This window comes from Chlorocebus sabaeus, chromosome 4 (genome assembly GCF_047675955.1).
Source record: "Chlorocebus sabaeus isolate Y175 chromosome 4, mChlSab1.0.hap1, whole genome shotgun sequence".
Classification (NCBI taxonomy): Eukaryota; Metazoa; Chordata; class Mammalia; order Primates; family Cercopithecidae; genus Chlorocebus; species Chlorocebus sabaeus.
In genome coordinates this window covers 73405921-73429050 of record NC_132907.1, presented here as the reverse complement: position 1 = coordinate 73429050, position 23130 = coordinate 73405921, and positions in this window count along the sequence as shown.

Sequence of the window (23130 nt, the reverse complement as noted above, 5' to 3'; positions counted from 1 at the left end):
ATAAACAAACAAAAAACAAAGAAAAACCTTTGCAAATTTGGGTAGGTAAAAATAAAACATAGAGAAAATTATGACTAAGTCGGTCTTTTCCAAAATTAAAAACTACCACTTGTCTACGTGTGTGTGTGTGTGTGTGTGTGTATGTGTATGTATTCTAGCCAAAGGCTAGGTGAATATATTTTAACATATTATTTACAAAGCATTTTTATACATGTAAAATCTTATGCAACCCATATAGAAATTGATAAAATATTTTATTAGATCTTTCATAAATACGTGTGTATGGGTGTGTGGGTATGTGTATATGTGTGTGACTATTAAGTACATAAAAGATGGTCTACATTATTAGTCAGCAGAAATATACAAGTTAAAATCACAATGGGATACTACTTCATATGCACTAGAATAGCTAAAAATAAAAGAAATTATAATACCATGTTGCAAAGGATGTGGAGCAATTGAAACTCTCATACGTTTCCAGAAATATTACAAGAGCCTACAACCACTGTATCAATTATTTATAGAGCAACTGCAATTATTTATAGCATTTAAGAAGTTAAACATCCATCTCTGCTGTGACTAAGGAATTTTACTCCTAGAAATTTACCTAAAGGGTATAAAAACAAATGTCCATAAAATATCTTATATAGAAGTGTCTATAAGCAGTTTATTTCATTTTATTTGTTTATCTAGAGTTTTACTGCCTGAAACAGGAAACACAGATCCGCAGGAACAAATAAATGGATGTATATCCATACTATCGGGTGCTATCTCATAATTCAAAAGAAAAACTAGTAATACCAGAAAAAAATATATAAATGGATTGAAAACCCTGGATTCTGACTCGGAAACCTGGCACAAAAGAGTAATTGTTATTTCTTTTATTTGGGGCTGTAGAAATAACAAACTTAATATATTGTGAAAAACAACAGATCTGGGAGTTGAATGGGTTCCTGGAAAAAGCCATTTGAATTAGAAGTAATAGTGAGGAAAAGCTATTTATCTACACTTATTTTTTTTTTTCCAGTCTTACTCTTAACCATTAAATTTTAAAAGACTAGGCTATTTTCCCCAGGACAGGTTGTTAGAACCTGACTTGGACTCCACCTTCCTGAGACTGCTCTTCAAATACCAACAACTATGTCTTCCGCAATACCCCAGTGACCACGGAAGACAATTTCTATTTTACTACCAGAAGTGCCTGAAATTGACAGCATATTAGTGAAATAATATAAAAACCATACTGAATACAAGGCTGAAAGTTCTGTCTCTGCTTTTCATTCCGCGTCATTTGCCAACTATTGCCAAATAAAAAAATCAAAAGTTCTGAATACCAGGAAGGACACCGTTAAGATTAAACGCATGAAGGCCGTCATGAGAAAGAAAGAACCAATCCCCAAATCCAGAATAGATCTCCAAGGCAAATGTATTGTTGCCAAAAACAACAGGAAGAATTCAGTGGATATAGAGTTAAGGGACCATCATAGTAGATTAATGGTCCATTATTCATGACCTGTGAAATTAAGCCCAAATAGAAAAGGAAAAACAAAAAAACCTCTGATAAGGTATCTCTGACAATTTTTTCACTATGCATTTACCTCCTGTATGGGAAAAAAAAAATCTGTCTAAACAAATTACGTTCTTTCTCAAAGAGTTGTGTTTAGAGACATGCTGATATCAAGGAACATTTAAAAATTATTATCATCAGTTCCTTGTTGAGGGGAATTGAGGGGAATTTATTTTCTGTCTTTCTGTATCAGAACCTCATAATATCCATTTCCCTTTTTTTTTTTTTTTTTTTTTGAGACAGAGTCTCACACTGTCTCCCAGGCTGGAGGGCAGTGGTGGGATCTCGGCTCACTGCAAGCTCCGCCTCCCGGGTTCACGCCATTCTCCTGCCTCAGCCTCCTGAGTAGCTGGGACTACAGGCTCCCGCCACCACACCTGGCTAAGTTTTTATATTTCTAGTAGAGATGGGGTTTCAGCGTGTTAGCCAGGATGGTCTCGATCTCCTGACCTCGTGATCCGCTCGTCTTGGCTTTCCAAAGTGCTGGGATTACAGGCATGAGCCACCACACCCAGCCTCATCTCCTCTTATGTTCTGTGTTTCTGGGACTCAGATCTGCCTCACCCTGGCCCCATCTGGCGACGTTTCTCCATCATCTCTTGAGATAACACATTTGAGTTCTGTGTCCACAATGATGTTTTCTCTACCTTTTGCTACAGAATTTCTATATCTGTTAAACTGAGGAAGGTTTCTTCCTTATCCTCACATTTATTTCTACTGTAGGATTGTCCTTAATAGATTATTGAGCTGAAGTTTAGTCAAATGTTTCTGAAGCTTGGGTCCCAGGAATTCCAATTGGTTGCTGGAATTGAGTAACTTTTTTCTTTTACTTTTCTTTTCTATCTGATTCGGACATTTGTTTTTCTGACATTCTCTCCAGGTTTGATATGTTGGTGCCTCTCATTATAAGTAATATGAAATCAATTCCTTATGTTTCTCCTAGAATTATCTATTATTCAAATCAATTCTGTCTACCTTTTTCTCACTCAGTTGGTAATACCACCAATGAAATATTTTTTTCCATTGGTCCAACCAGGCATACACTTAATATATAATTATCTTTCCTGAGATCTCATTCATAATTTTCATCTATTTGTGCCTTATAATAGGCTTAATTCTATAATTTTTCCAGCATCTCACAGAGCACAAACAAGGTATATGTATCTACATCTTCAGTAACTCTATCACGTTGACCACACTTAATGTTACTTTAATTATTGTATATTATCTTCCATCTTAAAATTGCATATGTATACATATATTCTATAACCACATGGTAGTTTTTTGCTGTCTTTAAGGGTGTTTCCCATATAATAATGAAATCATCTGCCCTTTATCTGATGTTCTCTTTAACAGCAGTTTGCATGGCCCATTTTCCTCCTTTCATTTTCTTGGCCTGTCGTGTGCACATTAAAAATAAAACTCAGTTTTGCTCTGTAACAGAAGAAATGCAGGTGCTTCAAAATGTAACGGAATCAGATATCATTTTGCCCCTTGATGCTTACAGGGCATGTAAACACTTTTCTTCTTTGTACGCTAATGCTTTGCCTTAGCCAAGCATGTTTAGGAAAATCTATGCCTGAAAAATAAGCTATGGTATCTGGCTTCCTGAAATCCTGCCTTTATGAACACTCATTTTGTTTGGGTTTCTGTGGTCATTATGCCTTAACTTGTATTTCTTCCTCACTATAAAGAGAATCATTTATGGATGAAGCTTCTTTGATCTGTATTAAGCAGCCAAGATCAAAATACCCTATGGCTAGGTTAAAATCTCTCACTCTAGTATTGAAAAAATCTTACAAACATAAGAACCTCCTCCCTTTAGGCCAATGTAACCTTCTCAAACCATGTAAGAAATTAAATCATCTATCAAAAAATAAAGTACAAGCCCCAGCATCGTGCTCCAGTCTTCATGAAATTTTCTCTGTGTGAATGCTGTGCACTCCTGAATTCCACTATTTTTAATTTTGTTTCTCAATATTTTTAGCCCCATTATTAAGGACTCTAAAGACTTCCAGCAACTAATACTTATCATCCCTTCCCAATCTGTGATATCAAACAGTGGAGAGGTAGGTAAAATTACAAGTATAGATTGAAGACTGAGAGTCCAATGTGGGACTGGGGCAAGACTTCTCCTTCACCATTCTTCTCCCCTTCTGCTTGGCCCTCATGGGTTCAAGTGTCTTAAAAGAGTAGAGTAGAGTCGCCCTTTTTCCCTGCTATTTTTCCCAAACTTAGTAACTGAATTTGTTACTCTACTTCCTTAGGTTAACAAATAAGGCAGATGGAGACCTTGAAGGTATATGAGGAAGAAATCTCTTTTTCAGGGAAATCAAGAATATAAATAAAAGACAGGCAAAAAACTACCACGTAAATGCAAACCAAATGATAAAGAGACAAGATAGTAGCAGAATACCATGAACTAATAACACAAGTATATTTCACAAAATATGAAATTTTGGCCAAAAAAACAGTCAAATAATATAAATTATCATTAAGAATATGGGAAAACCGATCCAAGTAGGTACCGCTGGTTGACACATAAATGGTAATAGCTTACTTAGAAAACAGTATGACAGTACTTAATAATATTAAGTCTGTGTCTACCTTACAATGCAGCAGTTAGATGTTGAGTATTTGCTGTAGAGAAACACACACCCCTGGCCATATGTGTCATGCACAGGAATAGCAAATAAAACTGACTTGCAAATATAAGATGTGGATGTATATCCTGGAATGACACAGTAGCTAGAAACAATAAATTAGAAATATGTACAGTAACGAAAAGACAGTGTTTGATGAACTATGAAAGCTATAAAATCTATAGAACCATATATTTTATGTTTATTAGAACACATAAACACTCAACATGAAATGGACAACATTATTTTATGAGGACACATACGTATGCAAGCATATGTCAAACATAGTAGTGTGAAAGCCTAAGGGCACAAGCAAAATGAAAAATAAAGGAAAGAAATTTTGTAATGATCTGTAGTAATTATATGCCATGAATCAGATGAATGATCAATGATCATCACTACATATTTCCCACAAAATAAATTGTAAACAGCAAAAGGAAATGACAAATACCCACTACAAAATACTCAACTGATACATAAAGGAAAACACAGTAGCAATAAATACTTTAAGAATTTCTCAAAATCACTACTGATTGCAGCACTGCAAATAAAAACAATAAGGTATTAATTCTTACCCATATATTTGTAAAATAAAGATTGGAAAGTACTACATGTTTGGAAAAATGTATGGTAAATAAAGGATCCTCTCGGTTCTTGGAAGTGTAAATATCTATATTCATTTTAGAGGGAAATAGTGGAAGCATTTTGTAATATTTAATTTAAATTTCCTTTTAATAGAAAATTTCATTACCTGCTCATATTATCTACACATGCATAGAGAATAGGGAGAAAGTACAAGAAAGCTTATTATAATTTTGATTATAATAGAGAATAATTAGAAATAAATGGATAGGCATCAATATGTGAACAACAAAAGAAATTGAAGTGTAACTACTTTGGAATATGATATGGTAGTACAATGAACATGGTAGAATTTGTTGTAAATAGGATTACATAGAAGGTATTTAAGCATATGTTGAATAAATTTAAACAAGAACAAAAATGCAATTAAAAAAACAAGAATAAGATAAATTGAGAAATAGGGAGAAATATTTAATGTATGCATCCTTTGTTTTATTGATTTAACTAACACAGCTAGTAACAATTTCATTTTCTTGTAACACTCTCAGAGCTCCCCTGTAAATAAATGTTCATTTTCTGCTGGTGGTACTGCCTGTGCCCAGGTAAAGATACACATATCCTAATCCATTAATTTATGTGGTGTACTAATCAGATTTGTCTAGGTTATAACTGCATAATAACTTCCAAATCTGAGGGGTTTACAAGAAGTAAGATGTATTTTTCATGTATACTACATGTTTATTACAACTCAATTGCATGTCGTCTTCACTTATAAACCCATGCTGATGGGACAGCATCTATCTAGATCATTTTCCAAGGTCAAACAGAAAGAAGTGTTCATGAAAACTGTTCCCTGGCTCCTAAAAGTTTCTGCTCTGGAGTGTCTCATTTCTGCTCATTTGTGATTGGCCAAAGTAAGTTATATGCAATCCTAAAAACACTGTAGTGGGGAAGCATAAATCTTCCCCAGAGAGGAACACTGAATATTTTCTGGTAATAATACAATCTAATATAGTGTGTTAATGAAAGGCACCTATACGGGGTGAACTTACACAGAAATGTAAAACTTGATTCATTTAATTCAGATTTTTAAAAGCTATTCTGAACTAATTGTAAATTGCTATGTTAGCAATTTACAAAAGTTGAATTATCACAAGTTAGTGTTAAAGGCACTTGGCATGTGAGCCTTAAGCAACACCACTTGAAGCTGATGATAACAATGTTTGATGAATGGTGTCATCAGAGATGGGATGATACTGAAAATCTGGTCAGTCAACTCCTATGTTAATATGAAAGGCAGCTAATTATTCTATTTTCTGTGTATTATGAAGGGTGTGTGATAATGGATACCTGCATATTGAAAAGTTGTCTGTTGCATTTCAGAAATAAAATAAACATTTTTTGTAGGTGTTTTCCTAGAAAAGATAATTATTTATTTTGTGATTAAATCAGAATCATATAATTACATTGATATGATTTTTAAAACCCTACATATGATTGTTCCTCTCTAATTTTCTAATTGGATATAAAATTCTTTGGAAAAGAGATTTTCCCTTTTGTAGCTATCCGAGACTATTTTATTCCCTTTTATAATTAATATTTTAATACCTATTTATTTCATTTGTTTTTATTATTATTCATATTATATACTTACATGATTCCCTTTTCTATTTATTCCTTTTATGTAAATATTTTATTATATATTTATTACCTTTTATATTTATTACATGTTTATTTTATTCCCTTTTATTTATTATGTTCCTTTTATAGCTGAGATTACTTATTTTATTTGTTTGTGTACCAAGTCAATAATCCTAATTAACAGATAATAATCCTTACTTCTCAAATGGTCATTTTTATGTACACATTCCATTTATTCATAGAGTTGTAAATGATGATTTATTTAGTGAATTGGCTAATGGTCATGATTTGTGCAATTACTGACAAAAAGGTGGCTGCAGATAGGACACCGATGAATACCTTCAATTATTGTTAAAAATACTGAATCAAGTCCAACTTTGTCAAAATAATCAGGAGATTTATTATAATTTGACTATTTTCCTGAATATGGAAAGATCCCTAAGGTAAAAATTGGCCTAAGACCATTCTAAAAACAAAACAAAACAAAGGAACAACAAAGAATTCCCTTTCTTCTGTTTTCATTTAGCCCCACAATGCTAAGGCAGAAGAGATTCATGACACGATTGTATCATACTAGGGAAATTGACACAACACTGAATTACTGGGGCAAGTGTCAGCTTTTCCTCTAAATGAAGAAAATCTCCTGCTCCACCTCCCCATAACAGCTCTTTTCCAGAAACTGAGTTTTTAGAAATTCATCCATACCATGTGTTCCTCTGTGACCATGTTAACCTCTTCTTTCCTCTGGTGACTAAGGGTGAGCATTTCACACATAATGCTAGTGGCCTTTGCTCGACTTTTCCCTCAGGTGTTGAATAGCATTGCAAATTAAACACACTTTAGATTCAGTGAAAAAGAAGTAAAGGGATTATACTAAAATAAACATATTGTTGTATGGTTCACACTTTTTAACAAAGTTTAAGAAGACTTTTTTGACTCTGGCTACTCCTAGATGAAGGAAACCCAAAATACAGCTCTGTACTTTAGCCTCCTGACTTTATAAGATAGGTCCAGTGAATCTCTTTTAACAGGCATAAATATCTTTATGTTTAAATAGTCTCATGAGACCAATGTTAGAAAGAACTGAATCTCTCAAAAGGGTGAGTATTTGTCATACCTTCTTGAAATTACATTTATTTAAATAATCATATATCACGTGAACTACATTCTGCTTAATCTGAATTATATTTTTCATGAGATAAGCAAACTAGGTATTTGGTTTACTGGATTACAAATCCTACTGGAATTGACAATGCTCTACTGTTCCCTTTTTACTCAATTTGCTATTTCTCTCCTGTTCTCTTTTACTTCATTCTCCTTATTTTCTTCCTCTTTCTATAGCATTTTTCCTAACTTATTCATGTTTGCCCTAGGTCTTAGCCACACAAAACATTACATATTCACCCAGATGGTACTAATGAAGAAAGGTATTTCTCACCTTGGTGTGTATGTGTTTGTACAGGCTGCAGGGGAAAAAACATAATTGCTTTTCTTTCTTTCCCTTTTTAGCTTCTTAGTGGAGACCCTCTCCTGAAGATAACAGTCAAGTTAACAAAATTCAAACAAGCAGAAGTTCATTAACCCATTCCCATCGCGAGCAAAAGTTAATTAACCCATTCTTATCACGTGGGAGAGGCTTTAGTTCAAAATTATTTCTCACAAAGCAGAGGCTTAGAGGCTTTACTTAAATCATATTTTAATAAAGAGCCATAAATCCTATATAGTGACAAGACAAAGGAGAGAGCAGTTTTCATCTTTTAAAAGATTTGAAAATATGGGAGAATAGTAAAACCTCTTCCCAAATGTCTGGTGTGTCTGAGGGTGCCTTTCCTGGGCCAATGAGAAAAAGTGTTGTCTCCAGAAGGAAAGGATTTATCGCTTACCATCAGGCAAACAGACGCTGAGGAAGAGTGTTTCCCTGCATTTTTAGTGTCTTTAAATTAACAATTTTTCAATATTTGGGGGAGAAACATTTTCATTTACTTAATGTCAAACAAAAACTATTAATAATTTTCTTTGTTTTCCAACCTTAAGTCTAGATCTTGGGAGACACCTGAGGAAAAAGTCATTGAAACAACTATCACAAAGCAATTGGGGATTGATTCATAAACCTGAGTGTCAGTAGAAAGAAAAGTATCCAAGAAAAATGATAGATTTGCCTAATTTTCCATAATAATTCAGTGGCTCTACCCTCTGGCTCAATGGCCCAATGGAAGTTGATTCTTTCTATCACACCGGTAACATATATCCCTTTTCTTCCCAGCACTGAAAATTGTGATGAGTAGACTCAAGGTCCTTTCCCCCAAATATTCTGGAGAGACTGGAATATTTTAATAATTTCTGTTTTATCAGTAATATATAAAAAATGTCATAATGGATTTTCTTATAAAATATGTCCCCAAATTTATAGAAAATATACTTTATTTCAAAATTAATAGCAATAAAATTAATGTAAGACTATATTTTATAGCAATATCATTGTGTAAAGAAATCCTGATCATCAGTGTCAAAATATACAGATGAGAACAACATTATGAATACAAAAAAGTCAATAGAAACTTGTTATTTTAAAATAAAGTACTCAAACTGTTAAAAACGTATTGTAGAAGATAATATTTTTGAAAAAGTTTTTGCTTAGGAACCTCTCGCCTATAACAAAATGCTCTGCATCTTGTTTCATTTCTAGTCACATATGCTGTTTTATTATTAGTAGTATTATTATTAGCTTACCATTTTCCCTAGAAATTGTAAACAAGGGAAGTCAAGCATTTATCACAACAAACTTTACTTTGCCTGTCAGTTTTTCTAATCATCGTATGGTATTTGACAAGCAGGTTTTTTTATTTTTAATTTTTTATATATATATAACTTAACCATGCCACTTTATTTCCAAAATAGTTACTTCATTTTAAAAGGCACAGCAACTCAACAGGTTAGCTGTTATTTAATTCCATTTTCATTAAGGGAGAGAATAATTCATTCAATTTTATAGGTGTATTTTTTTTGTCACTTATCCTCACTTTTGTCATCTGTTATCCTTTAATAAGGATCAGCCCAAAGGTGTCAAAATAAGTCTATGCTGCTCCACATATAATCTTTCTGTTCTATTATTATACTCACACCCTTTCATTGCCGTTGTGCCATTACAAGTTAAGATTTTTTGTTTTTTGTTTGTTTGCTTATTTTCCAAATAATAAGTAAGAGGAAAGTTTATAGCAGTAAATACCTATGTTAAAAAAGAAGGAAGATGTGAAATAAGCAACCTAACTTTACACTTTATAGAACTAAATGAAGAAGAAAAAATAAAAACTAAGTCCAAGTTAGTAGAATGAAGAAAATAACAAAGATTAGAGCATAAATAAAAGAAATAGAACATACAAAAACAATACAAAAAATTACAAAACTGAGTTGGTTTTGGAAAAGATAAACAAAATTGAGAAGCTCTTAGACAAACAGAAGACTCAAATAAATAAAATCAGAAATGAAAATTTTCCCCCTTCTACTCCAAATACTTGTTTAAAATCACTTTCAATAGATTAATAATTCAGCTAGTAAATATATATTTTTAGTCTAGGTATATCAAGATATTCTTTTTGTTATATTTGTAACAGAATTACTATGTTGATATTTATGATGGAAAATTTTAAAAATGAGGAAATGGGAAATGCAAAAACCATAAATTAACAACATTGAGAGAACAATTAAAATAATGTATCACTGATTAAGCAATTACATGAAATCTAGTCAAATATGATAGTGAAAATAGATTTAGAAACTTAAAAACCTTTAAACTTAGAAGCTTAGAAACTTAGAGACTTAGAAATTTATAGACTTAGAAGCTTAGAAACTTAGAGACTTAGAAACTTAGAAGCTTAGAAAAGCCACACCAGGTGGTTATCTAAAAGCACCTACCTAACGACCAGGTGGCCATCTAAAGCACCCGCCTGATGTCCGTGTGGCTATCTAAAACACCCACCCATATTCCTGGAACTCAAACAGAAGAACAAGTCCGAGAAATACCCCGCGCGGGTTCAAACCAGGTTCAAACCAACCAATTAAAGTAAGACATCTCGCTCAGGCCATAACCTGCTCCAATCATCTTGCGCCTCAAGCTTTGTAAAATTTTGTGGTTTTTTTCCTTTATAAACTGTCTGTAACAAGCATTCAGGGTCCTGTGGCCAACTTTGGACATAGGACCCTAGCGCGCTAGCAATAAATCTCTCCGCTGTGACTTCCGTGTCGAGTGGTCTCTCGAGGCGACCCCAGCCCAGGAAGGAATCTGGAAACTGGGTTCCTACATTTGGTGCGTTGGCCGGGAAAGGGGGTCGCCCGAGGACCCTCGACCCCTCCGGTGGAGACTCGACTGACGAACGAACGGACTCTGTCAGGTACATTCGTTTCGCTCTGTGCTCTGTTTGTCTTGCCGGCTAGCTCTGAGGAGTACTCCGTCTGAATAATCAAGTAGGAAAGGGGGACAGACGTGTCCGGCACCTTCCCCCTTGCGCCCCGGGGGACGCCCTGGCGGTTTTCGGAAGGAAAGCTGACGTCTCTGTCGGCAGGTTGCGCCTGCCGTCTGAATCTTTTGTAATCTTGTGGCGCCACTCTCTGGCCGCGCGGCTCCTCTGTGTTTGTTTGGTCACTGTGTTTATTGTTGTCATTTCGTCCTTGTGTGTGCGTGACTTTCTGGACGAAACTATGGGACAGACACTAACAACTCCTTTAGCCTTGACTTTGACCCACTTCCCTGACGTCCGGGCGCGAGCCCGCGATCTCTCCGTGGAAGTCCGTAAAGGACGATGGAAAACTTTCTGTTCGTCTGAATGGCCAAACCTCCAAGTTGGGTGGCCCCAAGACGGAACATTTGACCTCTCCATTATCTTACAGGTTAAAGCAAAAGTGATGAATCCTGGGCCACAAGGACACCAGGACCAAGTGGCCTACATAATCACCTGGGAAGATTTGGTCCGAAACCCTCCTTCCTGGGTGAAACCCTTCTTTCATTCCCCCTCCCCGTCCCAATCTACCCTCCTTGCCGTGGAAGCCCCAAAGAATCAGACTTCGGATCCCCCTAAGCCAGTCCTCCCTGATGGAACTCAGCAAGACCTCCTCCTTTTCGACCCTCCGCCTCCTCCTCCTCCTCCTCACGACCCCCTCCTAAGGCCTCCACCTTACGCTTCACCCTCGTCCCCTACCCTATCCCCATTCCCTCCCACTACTCCTTCGGCCCCTACTCTTTCTCCAGCACCCTCATCGGTCCCTCCCTCGACCTCGCCTCCCTCTCCAACCCCGCCTGAATTAACCCCTAGAACGCCGCCACCAACACCTCGTCTCCGCTTGCGGCGGACTGAAGACCCGGATGGCACTCCCACCTGGCAGTCTTCCCTTTTCCCCCTTCGCACGGTCAACCGCGCAATCCAGTACTGGCCCTTTTCTGCCTCCGACCTCTACAATTGGAAAACTCACAACCCCCCTTTTTCCCAAGACCCTCAGGCCTTAACCTCGTTGATAGAATCAATTCTCCTCACCCACCAGCCTACCTGGGATGATTGTCAACAGCTCTTGCAGGTCCTTCTGACCACCGAAGAAAGGCAGCGAGTCCTCCTGGAAGCCCGGAAAAATGTGCCGGGGCCAGGAGGCCTTCCAACCCAGCTCCCCAACGAAATAGACGAGGGATTTCCCCTCACCCGCCCGGACTGGGATTATGAGACAGCACCAGGTAAGGAGAGTCTCCGAATCTATCGCCAGGCTCTGTTGGCGGGTCTCAAGGGGGCAGGGAAACGCCCCACCAATTTGGCCAAAGTAAGGACCATAATTCAGGGAAAGGACGAAAACCCGGCAGCCTTTATGGAAAGACTTCTGGAAGGGTTTCGAATGTATACCCCATTTGATCCAGAGGCTCTGGAACATAAGGCTACCGTGGCCATGTCGTTCATAGACCAAGCAGCATCAGATATTAAAGGGAAACTCCAAAGATTAGATGGGATCCAGACCTATGAATTACAGGAATTAGTCAGAGAGGCAGAAAAAGTGTATAATAAGAGAGAAACCCCCGAGGAAAGGGAGGCCAGGCTAGCGAAGGAACAAGAGGAACGGGAGGATCGAAGAGACCGAAAAAGAGATAAGCACTTGACAAAAATCCTGGCAGCAGTAGTAACGGAGAAAAGGCCAGGGAGACAGGGGGAAAAGCGGAGGCGGCCTAAAGTAGATAAGGACCAGTGCGCCTACTGCAAAGAGCGAGGGCATTGGATCAAAGACTGCCCCAAGCGTCCTAGAGACCAGAAGAAACCTGCCCCTGTCCTCACCTTAGGTGAGGACAGCGAATAGGGGTGTCAAGGCTCTGGAGCCCCCCCCGAGCCCCGGCTAACTCTATCTGTAGGGGGGCATCCCACCACCTTCTTGGTGGACACAGGCGCCCAACACTCGGTTTTGACCAAGGCAAACGGGCCCCTGTCCTCTCGTACATCTTGGGTCCAAGGGGCAACAGGGGGAAAAATGCACAAATGGACTAACCACCGGACAGTTAACCTTGGGCAAGGAATGGTGACACATTCCTTCTTGGTGGTACCCGAATGTCCATACCCCCTTCTGGGACGAGATCTCCTAACCAAACTCGGAGCTCAGATCCACTTCTCCGAGGAAGGGGCCCAAGTGTTAGACCGAGACGGCCAGCCCATCCAAATTTTGACTGTGTCTCTGCAAGATGAACACCGGCTTTTTGACACCCCGGTCACCACTAGCCTCCCTGATGTTTGGTTACAAGATTTTCCCCAAGCTTGGGCGGAAACGGGAGGACTTGGGCGGGCCAAGTGTCAAGCCCCAATCATAATTGATCTAAAGCCCACGGCGGTGCCTGTATCTATCAAACAATATCCCATGAGCCTAGAGGCTCATATGGGCATTCGGCAACACATTATCAAATTTCTAGAACTTGGAGTTTTGCGACCTTGTCGCTCACCCTGGAATACTCCTCTTCTGCCAGTAAAAAAGCCTGGTACCCAGGATTACAGGCCCGTCCAAGATTTGAGAGAAATTAACAAAAGAACTGTGGATATCCACCCCACGGTCCCCAATCCTTACAACTTGCTCAGTACCTTAAAACCAGACTACAGCTGGTATACAGTACTGGACTTAAAAGATGCCTTCTTTTGTTTACCCCTGGCCCCCCAAAGCCAGGAACTATTTGCCTTTGAGTGGAAAGACCCTGAGAGAGGAATCTCAGGCCAATTGACCTGGACCCGACTTCCCCAAGGGTTCAAGAACTCTCCCACTCTCTTCGATGAGGCTCTCCACAGGGACCTAACCGACTTCCGGACCCAGCATCCAGAAGTGACCTTGCTCCAGTATGTAGATGACCTCCTCCTGGCGGCCCCCACAAAGGAAGCCTGCATGCAAGGTACTAGGCATCTACTCCAGGAACTGGGTGAAAAAGGATACCGGGCATCCGCCAAGAAGGCACAAATTTGTCAGACCAAGGTAACCTACCTGGGGTACATACTGAGTGAGGGGAAAAGGTGGCTCACCCCTGGGCGCATAGAGACTGTAGCTCGCATTCCACCGCCCCAGAATCCCAGAGAGGTGCGTGAATTCCTGGGAACTGCTGGGTTCTGTCGCTTATGGATACCCGGTTTCGCTGAACTGGCCGCCCCCCTTTATACCCTCACCAAGGGAAGCACCCCTTTTACCTGGCAGGAGGAACATCAATTGGCTTTTGAGACTCTAAAGAAAGCACTCCTCTCTGCCCCAGCCCTTGGGTTACCGGATACCTCAAAACCTTTCACCCTCTTCCTAGATGAGAGGCAAGGAATTGCAAAAGGAGTCTTAACCCAGAAATTAAGGCCCTGGAAGAGACCGGTAGCGTATCTGTCTAAAAAGCTAGATCCTGTAGCAGCCGGTTGGCCCCCGTGTCTCCGCATCATGGCAGCCACTGCCATGTTAGTCAAAGACTCTGCTAAGTTAACCCTTGGGCAGCCATTGACTGTTATTACTCCACACGCTCTAGAGGCCATAGTGCGACAGCCCCCGGACCGGTGGATTACCAATGCACGCTTGACCCACTACCAGGCCCTCCTATTGGACACAGACCGCGTCCGGTTTGGCCCTCCGGTCACCCTGAACCCTGCAACGCTGCTGCCGCTACCAGGAGACCAACTGAGCCCTCACGACTGTCGGCAGGTGTTGGCAGAAACCCACGGAACGCGGGAGGACCTCAAGGACACAGAACTCCCAGACGCGGACCACACATGGTATACAGACGGCAGCAGCTATCTTGACTCAGGTACCCGGAGGGCGGGAGCGGCAGTAGTAGATGGCCACACCACCATTTGGGCGCAGTCACTGCCCCCTGGCACGTCTGCACAAAAGGCTGAGCTAATAGCGCTAACCAAGGCCCTAGAGCTGTCCAAGGGGAAAAAGGCTAATATTTATACAGATAGCCGATATGCTTTTGCAACGGCTCATACCCATGGAAGTATTTATGAAAGAAGAGGTCTCCTAACATCAGAGGGGAAAGAAATCAAGAACAAAGCTGAAATAATTGCCTTGTTAAAAGCCCTCTTCCTCCCACGTGAAGTAGCCATAATCCACTGTCCCGGACATCAGAAAGGACAGGATCCAGTTGCAGTAGGAAACAGACAGGCGGACCAAGTGGCCAAGCAGGCAGCCATGGCAAAAGTACTAACCTTAGTCTCAGAACCCAACAAGACCGACCAGGATGGACACACCTACACCCCAGAAGATCAGGAAGAGGCAAGAGCCATAGGAGCTATAAGAAACAAGGACACCAAGAACTGGGAAAAAGAAGGGAAAACAGTCCTCCCACAAAAAGAAGCCGTGGCTATGATCCAGCAGATGCACGCCTGGACACACTTAGGTAGCCGGAAGTTAAAAATGTTGATTGAAAAAACTGACTTTCTAATTCCTAAGGCAAGTACTCTAATAGAACAGGTGACTTCTGCCTGCAAGGTCTGTCAGCAGGTGAACGCTGGGGCTACTCGAGTGCCAGCAGGAATACGAACCCGTGGCAGCCGCCCGGGGGCTTATTGGGAGGTAGACTTCACTGAAGTAAAACCTCACTATGCTGGGTATAAGTACTTACTAGTGTTTGTAGATACCTTTTCAGGATAGGTAGAAGCCTACCCCACCCGGCAAGAAACGGCACACATAGTAGCCAAGAAGATTCTGGAAGAAATCTTTCCTAGATTTGGACTTCCCAAGGTAATTAGGTCAGACAACGGGCCGGCCTTCGTTTCCCAGGTAAGTCAGGGGCTAGCCAGGATACTGGGGATTAATTGGAAATTGCATTGTGCTTATAGACCCCAGAGCTCAGGACAGGTAGAAAGAATGAATAGAACAATAAAAGAGACCCTTACTAAATTGACCTTAGAGACTGGCTTAAAAGATTGGAGACGCCTCCTATCTCTAGCTCTATTAAGAGCCCGGAATACGCCTAACCGCTTTGGGCTCACTCCATATGAAATCCTCTATGGAGGACCTCCCCCTTTGTCAACCCTACTTGACTCCTTTTCTCCCTCCAACTCTAAGACTGACCTACAGGCCCGGCTAAAAGGACTACAAGCAGTACAGACCCAAATCTGGGCCCCCTTGGCAGAACTGTACCGGCCAGGACATTCGCAGACCAGCCACCCCTTCCAGGTGGGGGACTCCGTCTACGTTAGACGACACCGTTCTCAAGGACTAGAGCCTCGGTGGAAAGGACCCTACATTGTTCTCCTGACCACACCCACAGCCATAAAGGTTGACGGAATCGCCACTTGGATCCACGCATCCCACGCCAAGGCTGCTCCAGAGACGCCCGGACCACCTGGGACATGGAGACTCCGTCGCTCCGAAGACCCCCTCAAGATAAGACTCACTCGTACCTAACCCTTTACTTACTACTAGCCCTCCTTCCCCGCGTCGCTGACACCAAAAACCCCCACCAACCTTTTAACCTAACCTGGAAAGTAACTAATTTTAATACCCATGAAGTCTTATATGAGACTTCACAAATTGCCCCTGTGGGAACTTGGTTCCCTGACCTCTATCTCAACCTAGATAGAGTAGCAGGGGTAGATAACATGGAAGGGGGAGCATGGAGAAAACAGGCTAGAAGGGTGTCCATAAGCCGGAACGGGTTCTATGCCTGCCCCGGATTCCGGACAGGAAAAATGAAACAAACTTGCGGGGATATAACTTCCCTGTATTGTGCTAGCTGGACTTGTGTAACTACTAATGATGGAGAATGGAAATGGGCCACAACACCATGGTACATATCCATGTCCTTTGTTAAGCCCTGCACCAGAACCCGGTATTCGGCTGATTGTAATCTGGTCTGCATCAAATTCAAAAAAGCGGCGAAATCTGATGACCGCTGGATGTCAGGGTTAATATGGGGCCTATATTTACACCAAAAGCCACTGTTTAGGATCCCCATCCAAATTAGACTAGCAGTTAGCCCTGCCTCAGCTCCTGTCTCAATAGGGCAAAACCCAGTTTTACCAGAAGCAAGGCCTCCTCAGCCGGAGGCCCCTCAGGGCCCTCAGCCGGAGGACCCTCAGGGCCCCCGGCCGGAGGACCCTCAGGGCTCCCAGGCGAAGGACCCTCAGGGCCCTCAGCCGGAGGCCCCTCAGAGCCCTCAGCCAAAGGCCCCTCAAGGCACTACCCTGCCCTTGAGTTCTCCGGGCTTAGGTGACAGGCTCCTTAATCTCATAAAGGGCTCTTACTTTGCCTTGAACCAGACCAGGCCAGAATCTACCTCCTCTTGTTGGCTGTGCCTAGCGACAGCCCCCCCTTATTATGAGGGCATTGCCTCCACTAATAATTTCACCAACTCCACTAATCCTACTGGATGTGCATGGGATCAGCATAAAAAGCTGACCCTGGCTGAAGTTTCTGGGTCAGGAATCTGTATAGGAAAGGTGCCCACTAGCCATCAGCATCTTTGTGACAAGACTCTGACAGTGCCTAGCTCCAATCACTATTTGGTCCCTTCTGGGACAGACTGGTGGGCTTGCAACACTGGACTCACTCCCTGTGTATCCACAGCAGCGTTTAACCGCAGCACAGACTACTGCGTGTTAGTACAGGTTGTTCCCCGAGTATACTATCACTCTGGAGACTCCTTTGACCTCCGGTATGAACAGAAAGCTTATAGTAGACCCAAAAGGGAACCTGTCTCACTCACCCTCGCTGTAATGCTAGGAGTGGGGGTAGCAGCTGGGGTTAGGACCGGAACAGCAGCTTTAGTACGTGGTAGCTACCATCTGCAACAACTTAGGGCAGCCATGGATGAGGACCTTAGAGCCATAGAACACTCGATTTCAAAACTTGAAGAATCTCTAACCTCTCTGTCAGAAGTTGTATTGCAAAACCGGCGAGGACTAGAAATTGTCTTCTTAAAGGAAGGCGGGCTCTGTGCAGCCCTCAAAGAACAATGTTGCTTTTACGCAGACCATTCAGGAGTGGTTAAAGATTCTATGGCAAAACTAAGAGAAAGATTAGACAAACGGAAAAAAGAAAGAGAGTCTCAACAAAATTGGTTTGAAAGCTGGTACAACCAGTCTCCTTGGTTCAGTACCTTAGTCTCCACCATCTTAGGCCCCCTTATCCTGCTCATGCTCATCCTGACTTTCGGGCCGTGTATACTTAACCGCTTACTCGCCTTTATTAAAGATAAGTTAAACATTGTGCAGGCTATGGTCCTAACCCAACAGTACCAAGCCCTCAGGACAGAAGAGGAGGCTCAAGATTGAGCCTCTTGGTCACAAAAAGAGGAGGGAATGAAAATAGATTTAGAAACTTAAAAACCTTTAAACTTAGAAGCTTAGAAACTTAGAGACTTAGAAATTTATAGACTTAGAAGCTTAGAAACTTAGAGACTTAGAAACTTAGAAGCTTAGAAAAGCCACACCAGGTGGTTATCTAAAAGCACCCACCCAACGACCAGGTGGCCATCTAAAGCACCCGCCTGATGTCCGTGTGGCTATCTAAAACACCCACCCATATTCCTGGAACTCAAACAGAAGAACAAGTCCGAGAAATACCCCGCGCGGGTTCAAACCAGGTTCAAACCAACCAATTAAAGTAAGACATCTCGCTCAGGCCATAACCTGCTCCAATCATCTTGCGCCTCAAGCTTTGTAAAATTTTGTGGTTTTTTTCCTTTATAAACTGTCTGTAACAAGCATTCAGGGTCCTGTGGCCAACTTTGGACATAGGACCCTAGCGCGCTAGCAATAAATCTCTCCGCTGTGACTTCCGTGTCGAGTGGTCTCTCGAGGCGACCCCAGCCCAGGAAGGAATCTGGAAACTGGGTTCCTACAATAGGTAGCAATTTTCAAGAAATGATCAACCTTATGCTGGAGAAGCTAATGATCTAAATAATTTCACCCACTGTAATTTATGCATTTATGTTAAAGAACTACAATTTGTGTTCAAAGTAGGTGCAATATGAAACAAAACAGATACTTCCTCAAAGAATATAGTAAGAGCAAACATGCATAAATAAGGTGTACTCCTTAAGAAATTTTAATTAGATTAAGATATTTACATATTTTTATCACAGTTTGTACCAAATCTCTAGACACTCAAACAATATAATCATTTAAGCTTTTTGAATACTACACTTCTAGGCCATATTGTGTTCAAACTCATTTGTGTGTGGAATATAAAGATAAAATAGTTGAGATTCTTTTAAAGTCTACAAATATATTTGGGTCTGTCAAATAAAATGTATTGCATTGATTTTGACCAATTTTACTTGATAAGTTGCTTTTGGAAAATGACTAGCACACCTGAAATAACTAGCTTTTGGAAAAGACAAAAATAAATAGTGTCTGAGCATGTTAACAAAACTTTCGTTCTTTGAAAACAATGATTATCTGTGATTTTCTTATGCCTCAATTTTTTTTCTCTCTCTTCCTTTCTGTGTGTTAATACTGGCAAGTTTAGTTTAGGTATTAAATCAATTTCAAACTAAAATGTGCAGTTGAAAATTTTACTTCCATTAAATAATATTCAAATTTGGCTAACATATTTTTCAGCTGCAATAATTCATTTATGTGTCATTATTGGTACACCCAAACCCCTAGGCATGAACTTGATCTTTATCATTCTGTCTGGCACAATAACATTTCTCGATACCTTGGTATTTTCCTTTTTCACTTACAAAAAGGCAAAATTATAATTTTAATATCTTTCTCACCTTTACCGGGAGTTTAAGAATTGCTTTCTTTAAATGTAATATACTCTTTATTATTAAAAATGTTATTTTCAGACAAGAAAAAATATATATTTTTTAACTTTATTACTATTTTTCTCAATGCTGTATATGATAGATACTTGCTTTCACTACTAAACTTTTTGGGGACAATTTTTTAAGTTAGTTATTAATATATAACAATTCTAAATATAACTATATCTAGGAATATTTCAAATTTTAAAAGTTTGCCTAAAGTAAATGGCCTATAAAAACCTATTTTTCATTTTAATATAAGAGAAATAAAAGCATTTTGATTTGTTAGCAAATGCGACATTAAGGAGCTGCATTTTTTTTTCTGCTAACTGTTTGCAGTAGCTTTCATTTTTATATGAAACATTTTGCTTTCACAAAATATAAGATATTCACTCTCAAGTATAAATAGAAACAACTATTCTCATACTTAATACCAATATTTTTAAATACATCACTCTCAACGGCCTGAGCTCAAGCAAGGTGACTTAAGGTTTAGAATATCTTATCTCTTTGTAGTTTAGGAAACCATTATAGGGGGACACACGGGAAAGACTTGTTGTGTACCATGACCTCTTACACTGTAGAATTCAAAAGTTTCAGAAAAGCTTTTTATGATAATAATCTTTTAAAAATAACCCCATTTTCCTATTTTCTTTAAATCTTTGCCTCATGTGAACTGTGAAAGAGATGAAATCAATCCAAAATTAAAATAATGTATAAATATACCATGCAAAAATTCCATTTCTTATTAATCTCTTCTTTCTTTATTCAGACTTACCCAATTCCTTAAAATTCCTTAAAACCACACAAAAGTATGTGTGTGTGTATACACACACACACATATATATGTACACATACATATATACACACACACAGAACTTCCTTCTTTGTTAAAGTTCCGTAACATTTTATTTTCTTTGGTGGAGGTGGGGCTATCAATATGCACATATGAGCTAATTCCAATTAAGGAAATATTCCTGTGAAGTAAATACATATACATCATTTTAAATTGTTAATCTGCTTCTTTTTTTTTAACAACAGACCGATGAAAAACACTTTAAACATGAATTAAACACAAGGATAACTAGTGTTTGATAACTAGTGATGGATTTCATTATAATTATTAAGAATCACATTCTGTGTTTCACTAAGAGTGTTTACAAATGGACAGGCTCTATGAAAAAGTTGGTGTTTAGTAGGGCTAGTCAATTCAACTTATTAAATTACTGAGCATCTTACATTCTTCTGTTGGTAGTGTAAAATATGTTTTGAATTTCTTAATGAAAAGATCCTTTGTAACCATGTATCTCCTATATAGTTAAATGCTCTGTCCATAAGAAAGGCAACAGTTTGGAACGTCCTCATCACATGCGTAAGCAATCGGATAGTACTTAGCAGTTTATATTTCTTCTCCACCTTGCTCTCTGCTTGACCCTCGACCCAAATTCTCGATTTCCTGGATAGATTTTTTGTTTTGCTTTACCATCTATTTTGAATCTAACGTGATAGCAAATGAACAATTTTCTGCTCCTCTTAGAAATTTTGCTATTTGATGTAAGCTCATTGTAAGAAATTAGAGAAGAGACTTTCAAAAAGTAGTATTTATAATAGTATCTCACTACACCTGTTAAATAGACATTAAACAGTCAGAGTTTTGGCAATATGTCAGATGTAACTTAGAGTAAATATCAATTACTGTTTTTGAAAAGTATACAAATCTTGATCTTGTTTGTTGTCATTCTCATGCCTTATTCTCTTTAAATAAATTGTTTTTTCCTTGTGTATTATTGTGCTTGGCTTTTCCTGTCTACATCTTTAATGCTCCATGCTCCAGCCTTCCTGGTGTGCTCTGTATCCTGAGACTGGCCCCTGGCACCTGCATCTCCCAGGCTACTCGTCTTTCTGATTTCTCATTTCTCATTTAGTGGGATCCAATGGCAAAAGGAGACATTAGAGGGTAAAGGAGAGAGAGACAGTGCCATTCTCTTCTGCCCTTCTCCACGTCGGAGCTGTTTTTCTGATCCCTCCTCAATGATTCCACCTAATTCTGGTCTCCCCAAAATCCATCAGCCATAAAGGTACTAATAACTTCTTGTGATCACTAATATCTGAATAGTTCAGCTTTCCTTGTTTGCTTACTCTATGATCAAAACATTATTAGTAGAACCCTCATTAATGTCTCTTGACCTTTTGTTCCCTTACCATAAAACTCTTAAAATTTTTCTTTACTTTTTGCCTCCAAAACCCGTTCTCTTAAACTTATCCAATTAGGTTTTTGTCATTCTCTTTAAATACATGAATTCTTCAATCCCCGAATAATACTCCAACAATTCATTTGAAGTCTATTTTAACAGAATAAAAATGCAATTGATGATTCTCTCTTTTGATTCAACAATTTTTTTTAACCTGGCTTCCTAATTTATTGCCATTTGCTGTCTTCTCCTGATAACTTAACGATGGATTGCTTGGGGCTCTGTACCTGATTTAGTTTTTGTCCCTTCCTGTATTCACTGTCTTGAAGATAGCATCTCAACACATGGATTTATGTATCATCTATATGCTGATGACTCTGGGATACCACAGATCACTTCAAAACATTGCAGTACAAAATAATTTAGTATTATTTTGTACAGTTCAAACTGGCTGAATAAACTCAGCTAAACAGTTGTCACTTGGAGCCTATCATACAGTTGCAGTTAGCTGTCCACAGAAGTGGCTGCTGTCATCTGAAGACTTAATTAGACTGGTCATTCAAAATGTGTTTTACACTTAGCTATCTGGAATCTGGACTGATATGACTAGTTTTAATACAACCAGAGGCTTTGCAGAAATGTTCTTCTCTCCAAGTGTCCTTTCCATGTGGCTACCTTGGGTTTCTTCACAACATAACAAGCTAAAGTTAGCCAAACTCACATGTGCAAACTGAAAGTATGTATGCTTCTTACATAACAACTGGCTTCCTCCAAGGTAAGTGGAACAATCAATCAAGACTTCTTGTCATTTAAGCTTTAAAGTCATGCAACATCAGATTGGTCACATTTTATTTGTTACAAACCAACACAGATTCAACAGGAAAAGATCACCCAAGCCCATGAATATAGGAAGTTGTGGTTCACTGGATGGGGACATGTTGGAGGATTAGCCACCATAACTTTAAAATCTGATCCCCCTTCCTTACTCACAAACTCTTTACTCCCCTATCAAGCTATGTACTTACAATGGTCGTCTTCTAAATATGTTAAGCTCAGGATATTCAAATCTGAGTTCCTGGTATTTTGCCCAAATCAGTATCTGCCCACACATTTTCCATTTCAGTTGAGAGCAGGCCCTTCAATCTTGCTGTCATTTGACTTGAAAATCTTAGAGCATGCTTAACTCTCCTCCTTCTCTCATGACATCTCATCCAATATTTGAAGAGATGGTGTTCTCTCTACCTTCAGAATATATTAATAATAAAACTACTTCTC